This window comes from Dendrobates tinctorius, unplaced genomic scaffold (genome assembly GCF_039654945.1).
Source record: "Dendrobates tinctorius isolate UK_male_01 unplaced genomic scaffold, ASM3965494v1 ptg000147l, whole genome shotgun sequence".
NCBI classification, from domain to species: domain Eukaryota; kingdom Metazoa; phylum Chordata; class Amphibia; order Anura; family Dendrobatidae; genus Dendrobates; species Dendrobates tinctorius.
The window spans coordinates 20362451-20369413 of record NW_027361814.1 but is presented as its reverse complement, the minus strand read 5'-3'; the positions used below and the strand labels follow the sequence as shown (position 1 = coordinate 20369413).

Here is a 6963-nt window from a genome sequence, read left to right as displayed (position 1 = left end):
GCTTCGGGGACCCCTTGCTACTGAGTCCTAGCTCACTATCCAGTTGCTGTTGTGCCCCCAAGTCTTGTGTGGGAATAAAGTGGTCACTACTTCTATTCCTCCGATGTCTGCTGCAGGACCATTAGTGTCCATACAACCTCGGGGACCAGGCCCCGGCCTTGCGCTTAGACCTTCTAGGAAGGGTTCTCTTCTCACCCACGTCCTCTGTTCTCTTTTACTCCTCACGCTCCTTACTGATCCTTTCTTTCTATGGAGAGTCAGGCTTTCAGTCTATGTTGCTCTCTTTCTCCCTTTCCCATGCCACCAGACCCAGGTCACTGGGATCTGCTGCAGCACTTCCATCCATCTATCCCTCTCTCTAGGGATCTTCTTCTCTCCCCAACCAACTACTGACTGACTTAAACTCTTCCCGCTCCTTGAAATGTAATCTAACTCCACCCACCTCCCAGCACGTTTTGTGTTCCAAGCAGGGAGCCACCAATGGGTGCTTTGCTACACTCCAAGCAGGGAGCAGCCGAAGGTGCTTTGCTACACTACTTTGTGGGGTGCAGGTGTTGGAGCGTGGCCAGGAGTCTCCACCTTACCAGGATGGTGGGATACCACACCTCTGTAAGAGGTGCAGTACCTCTGTGGTGACTGAGCCCCAGGGGCGCCACAGATGAATTGTAGAACGATTATCAGAGATGATCAATATACGGACGAACGTTTTCGGGACAAATGGCCGACTGAATAAACTTGATTTAAAATGTTCATATATCAGAAGGATTTCCCCTCCCATGTGGCGTCAGCAATATTTCTTGACTGGCTGACAATGTTAATCTATTATTTAAAGGGGCTTTTGCAATCAAAATTATTAATCCGTATTGCAAATTAGGTTTATTAGCAAAGTTTACAATCTTTCTGCTGTTTGTTTTATTTCATTTGTTTATTGCAATGTAAATTGTTGCACACAAGTAATATAAGGTGTGTATTCTGCAGCAACTGAGGTGTATTATGATGTTCTGCAGCAGCTGAGGTGTGCTTTATGATGTTCTGCAGCAGCTGACAGTGTGCTTTATGATCTTCTGCAGCAGCTGAGTTGTGTATTATGTGGTTGTGCAGCAGCTGAGGTGTGTATTATGAGGATCTGCAGCAGCTGAGGTGTGTATTATGATGTTCTGCAGCAGCTGAGATGTGCTTTATGATGTTCTGCAGCAGCTGAGTTGTGTATTATGTAGTTGTGCAGCAGCTGAGGTGTGTATTATGTGGTTGTGCAGCAGCTGAGGTGTGTATTATGTGGTTGTGCAGCAGCTGAGGCAGGCCCGGATTGGCCATTTACCCAACCGGGCATTTTCCCGCTGGGCCGCCATTTTCAAAAGGTGATGGGCCGCTGGCGGCGGCGGCGGATCGGCCTCTTTTTTTCCTGCCGCCGGCCCTTTAAATTTTCTGGCAAGGCGGCAGGCAGCGGGGGTTAAACACGTGACGCGACGTGGTGGCGCTGACAAGGCCCCGCCCCCGGACCGCAGCAGGAGCAGAGGAAACCTGGCGGCCGCGGCCATTTGTAATGAGGCAGCGGCACCGCTTGGCGTGGGTGGCGGGCGTCTGGACTGGGCGAGTCGGAGTCGCCCTGGGGCTGGGGCCGGGCTGCCTGGCGCTGGTGGCGGGCCCATGATGATGTGAGTGACTCTCTCTGTTGATAAAAAAATACTGCCATGGGCTGGCGCTGGGCCGCCTGACCCTGGCCCTGCTGTCTGTCACTGTGTCAGCTATAGACCCTGCCTGATTAAACAGTGTGTGCGGTCACACCTCACGGTCCCCTGCAGAGAAGCATAAGGCTGCTGAGTGCTGAGCCCAATCTGCCCCCTGGCAGGACACGGCAGCTTCCCCGACAGGACACGGTGACGGCAGCCCCCCCGACAGGAAACGGCGGCCCCCCAAAAGGACACGTCAGCGCAGCCCCCCTGATTGGACACAGCAGCCCCCCGACAGGACACGGCAGCTTCCCTGACTGGACACGGCAGCCCCTCCCGACAGGACACGGCAGCCCCCCCGACAGGAAACGGCGGCCCCCCAAAAGGACACGTCAGCGCAGCCCCCCTGATTGGACACAGCAGCCCCCCGACAGGACACGGCAGCCCACCTGTCTGGACACGGCAGCCCCTCCCGACAGGACACGGCAGCCCCCCCGACAGGACACGGCAGCCCCCCCGACAGGACACGGCAGCCCCCCCGACAGGACACGGCAGCCCCTCCCGACAGGACACTGCAGCCCCCCCGACAGGACACGGCGGCCCCCCAAAAGGACACGGCAGCGCAGCCCCCCTGACTGGACACGGCAGCCCCCCGACAGGACACGGCAGCTTCCCTGACTGGACACGGCAGTCCCCCCCCTGTCTGGACACGGCAGCCCCTCCCGACAAGACATGGCAGCCCCCCAAAAGGTCACGGCAGCCCCACCCCAACAGGACACGGCAGGGGGCAGATGGGGCACAGCAGCCTCATGTGTCCCTACAGGGCAGGGGGTCTCTAGGACGCTGATCATCAGGATTTATAGCTGAGGAATAGGTTCACCTCCCAGAGATGTCATGTACAGAAGCACACTAATAGATATATATATATATATATATATATAACTGAGGCCGGCCTCCAGCATGAGATATATACGGCATATACAGGGCAGGACTGGGGGGCCGCCATCTGCCTGCGCTGATGTGTATGTATATACAAGGTCTGGGGGGATGTAGATGCTGGGTCTGGTGTGTATTCACAGGTGCTGGTGGATATACGTTGTTGGGGCTGATGTGTATACAGGTCCTGTATATACAACAGTCCCAGCACCTGTATATACCTAGCCCCAGCAATGTATCTCCACCAGCACTTGTGTATACACCAGCCCGCCCCTGTATATACACCAGACTCCAGCACCTGTATATATCAGCCCCAGCACCTCCATATACATATGAAATAAAAATCCTTTATTATAAATGAAACAAAACACTTTTTTTTATTTAAAAACTAGCTGAAGAGCTCGGCGTTGCCTGAGCATAGTAACCAACTCTGGTTAGTTATAACAAATTATAATGATTATATTGCTCATACAAACATTTCACATCATATATTCAACACTACAGATTTGTAACACAAATTAACTAATTGATTACCCAAGTATTGATAGTATTTTATTTTCAACTCATTCAAGATTTTTGTTTTTTCCTTTCGGTGCAAAGATGAACAGATTTTTGGCAGTTCCGACTCTTGAACAGATCACGTAAAGTTGACCATGAGAAAAAAGCATGGAGATTGCAAGTCGATCCCTACTACTTTAAAGGACTGTCCCTGAGCCTTGTTAATAGACATTGCAAATAGCAGTTGAACTGGAAACTGGAGGCATTTAAAATCAAAAAACTAATCAGATGGAATGAGTGGAATTCTTGGCATGAAAATGTCCTCTCTTTTGCCACATCCTGTTTCTGAGCTGTGTACCTAATCCTATCCTGTGTGATACTGACTGCTGAGCTGTGTAACTAACCCTATCCTGTGTGATAATGTCTGCTGAACTGTGTACCTAATCCTATCCTGTGTAATACTGACTGCTGAGCTGTATATCTAATCCTATCCTGTGTGATACTGACTGCTGGGCCGTGTATCTAATCCTATCCTGTGTGATACTGGGCTGTGGGCTCCCCCTGCAGTCTGTGTCAGAGGGTGGTCTGTGTTGGCACGGTAATAAATTATGTTATTTCCAGCTTTACAGAAGGACAATAACACCATAGAAATGACATGAATAGGCAAAATTGTTTGGTGAATTGGAACGCGCGAAGTTAAAATTTCGCCTTGCAACATAGGACACTCTCGGGCTCCAGACGTGTGACTGCAAAATTTTGTGGCTGTAGCTGCGACGGTGCAGATGCCAATCCCGGACATACACACACACATACATACAAACATACACACACATTGAGCTTTATATATTAGATAACAAGCACAGTTATACTCACCTAATGCCTAATTCCACCAAAGCCCTCGTTCTCCTGAAATAAAACAAAAAATAAAAAACAACAATATACTATACCTGTCCATCGTTCTGTCATACGCCTTAATCCATGTCTGGGGGCGAAAGGTCTAGCAGACATCTTAATTGGGGTTTCCCCTTACAAAACTAAAAAGTGTCAGTGGGGTCACAGCACATACTATAGGTACAGTCACAGAAGACTGAATCTCCCACATATTAAAGGCAGTGAGAGGGACTTGTATTGTAGCACTTACAAAGTAATTTTCCCCTATTGAACCCCCTTTGTGTTCTCACTCACTATGGTAACCCATTAATGGCCACCATAAAGCAACACATTTTTCCCACAAACACAGGATACTCTCTCACAGTGAATTCCTTTACAGTACCCTCCACATACACAGCATGATTCCCATTCAATGCCCACACACAGTGATGCCCACACACAGTCCCCACCCATACACACACACATTAAGATCTCCAGTGACCCCAACACTGTATGATGGTCCCTACACTGTTCCCCAACACAGAATAATGGCACCCAAAGTAATCCCTTCCACATACAGTGGTGGTGGAAGTGTGCGTCAATTAAAGTCATTTAATTTTTTTTCGTTTTAATTAGATGTGTACACCAAAATCCGAAGGGTCAAAAAGCAGGAAAGAGAGCACTATACTACATGTGAAGGTGAGTGAAAGGTCTCCTGCAGTATTATTTTGCATAAACGAATGAAAAAATTTGGATTGTGATACAATTTCAAAATGGATGCATCATCAAATGTTTTCAAAAGTGGACATGGATTCATGAGTATTTGAGTGGTGATGCACATTTTGTTATTGTATTTGTTTTGTATTGTTTTTATATTTTTATTTACTACTTTTTAGTAAAGTGCACCTGTCACCTCTTTTTGCCGCAGCAAGATAAGAAAAATAAGTTTGGGGGGGCGGTCCGATGCAGTCCGGTCCGATGGGTGTCGCAGCTCCAGGTCCGGCGCCTCCCGTCTTGCGATGTCGCCATCCTGCTTGGTTCGTGTCTACCCGGCATCGCGCTCCTGCACAGGTGTCTGAGTGAGTATAATAAAACTTATTTGTCTTATCTTGCAGGTCGGATGGGGGGGCTTATCTACAGCATTATAGTATACTGTATATCAGCCCTGAAAGGCGGTGGCCGCATCTTATAGCGGCCAGAACAGCTGACAGGTTCCCTTTAACAGTTAAAATTATACAAACAGCATTTATTTGTTAGTCGCTTAGCACCACTAATTTCACAGCACTTTACAGACATTATCTTTACTATCCCAATTGGGGCTCACAATACAATTTCCCTATCAGTATGTATTTGAAATGTGTTAGAACCCTGAAGAAACACAGACAAACCTAGGATGCACTGCAAAAGTAAAGCTTGTGAACAGGGCCAAAGTAAAGCTTGTGAACAGGGCCTAAGTGAGACATTTTACTTATACATCATATAGAATTCTCTCCAGATTTATGCATGGCATGCCTATAGGAGCTCAGAGATGTTCACTGTCAACATGACATAGGTATATTTTATGATCTTAGGTTAAGTAATAAATACATCAAATATTATACCATGAGTTATTACTATTAAGCAGCATCATTTCACAAATAACCTAACAAAAATATAGCTTAGACTTTTTGTAGAGTTACAACTTGGGTTACACTACACAAAGCAATTTCATTAATTCACAGATTGGTGTTATTGATGCAAAATGGATACAACCACAGCCAAAAAAAGGAAAGGTGGTGCAGAGAAGGTCAGGGAAAAAAAGAAGAGGAGTCTGGAAGCTGATGCAGCAAAATGTGCAAAGTTATCAGACTTGTTCTCCCGCACAACTGTTCTAGCCACAACACTTACAACAGCTAATATTCCTCAGACAGTGACGGAAGACGAAATAACATCTGAATCGGTACCTGCATTTGACCCTTCTTCAAGTGATACTGAAGCTGAGGTTGTTACATTAACTACTGTTGTACCAGGAGATGCCTGTTCATCGTGTACTGGATCGGAGCCAGAGCCAGTCACATCCGTATCCAGTATTGTACCTGTGGCTTCAATTTCTCAATCTGTTCCATCATGTTCTATTGAGTTTTCACCATCAGATAGTGCTTCTTTCAGTGTAGAAACCACCTCTGGAGAAAGCATCAACTACTTTGCACGCCCTTCATCAGGCCAACTGTCTTTATTTTTCAAAAATCACCCACAACAAGATACCGAAGAAGATCCTAACTTCCAAAAAGTCTTCTTACGCAAAGATGGATCAAACAGAAGATGGCTGACATACAATATTAAGAACAAATCATTATTTTGTACTGTCTGTCTCGCATTTTCAAAGCCTTCTACAACTGGTCCATTTATAGATGGGTTGAAAGATCGAAGGCACGTTTATCAAAGATTAGAGGAACATGAGAAAAGTAATAGTCACAGAGGTTGTGCTGAAGCCTATTTTCTAAAGGCAACCAGTGCAGATATTGGAAGCCGCCTTCTTCATAATCAAATGTCAATTCGCCGACAGCAAGTTCGAAAAAGAAGACAAGTACTTCATAGGGTAATAGACATAATAAGGGTGATTGGAAAATGTGGACTCAGCTACAGAGGGGACAAAGCTGAAGCAGCATATATGTTAAAGAATGTGACTTTAGGTCATGGGAATTTTTTGGAACTAGTTCTACTGTTAAGCAAGTATGATGTTTGTCTGCAAGAGCATGTAAGTGAATGCATTGAAAAAAGCCAACAGCAGCATTCCAAAAGTGCTAGAGGCAGAGGATCACTATTAACATTGCTGTCAAAAAACACTGTGAATGGAATCCTTGATGCCATCAAGCAACTTATTCAAACTACTATTGAAAAAGAAGTAAGGGACGCTGGAATGTTCTCCATCCAGATTGACACATCACAAGATATAACTTCACGAGAACAGATGAGCGTTATAATCCGTTATGTCACTAACCAAATCCAT

General features: G+C 46.4%; 1 long non-coding RNA gene across 1 annotated transcript; it reads left to right on the top strand.

The window, feature by feature from the left end:
• The first annotated feature begins 4360 nt into the window (after positions 1-4360).
• Positions 4361-5888, top strand: LOC141049771 (uncharacterized). The gene is made up of 3 exons (XR_012220436.1): positions 4361-4673; positions 4903-5053; positions 5696-5888. It is a non-coding gene; the product is annotated as an uncharacterized lncRNA (long non-coding RNA).
• The last annotated feature ends 1075 nt before the right edge of the window (positions 5889-6963 follow it).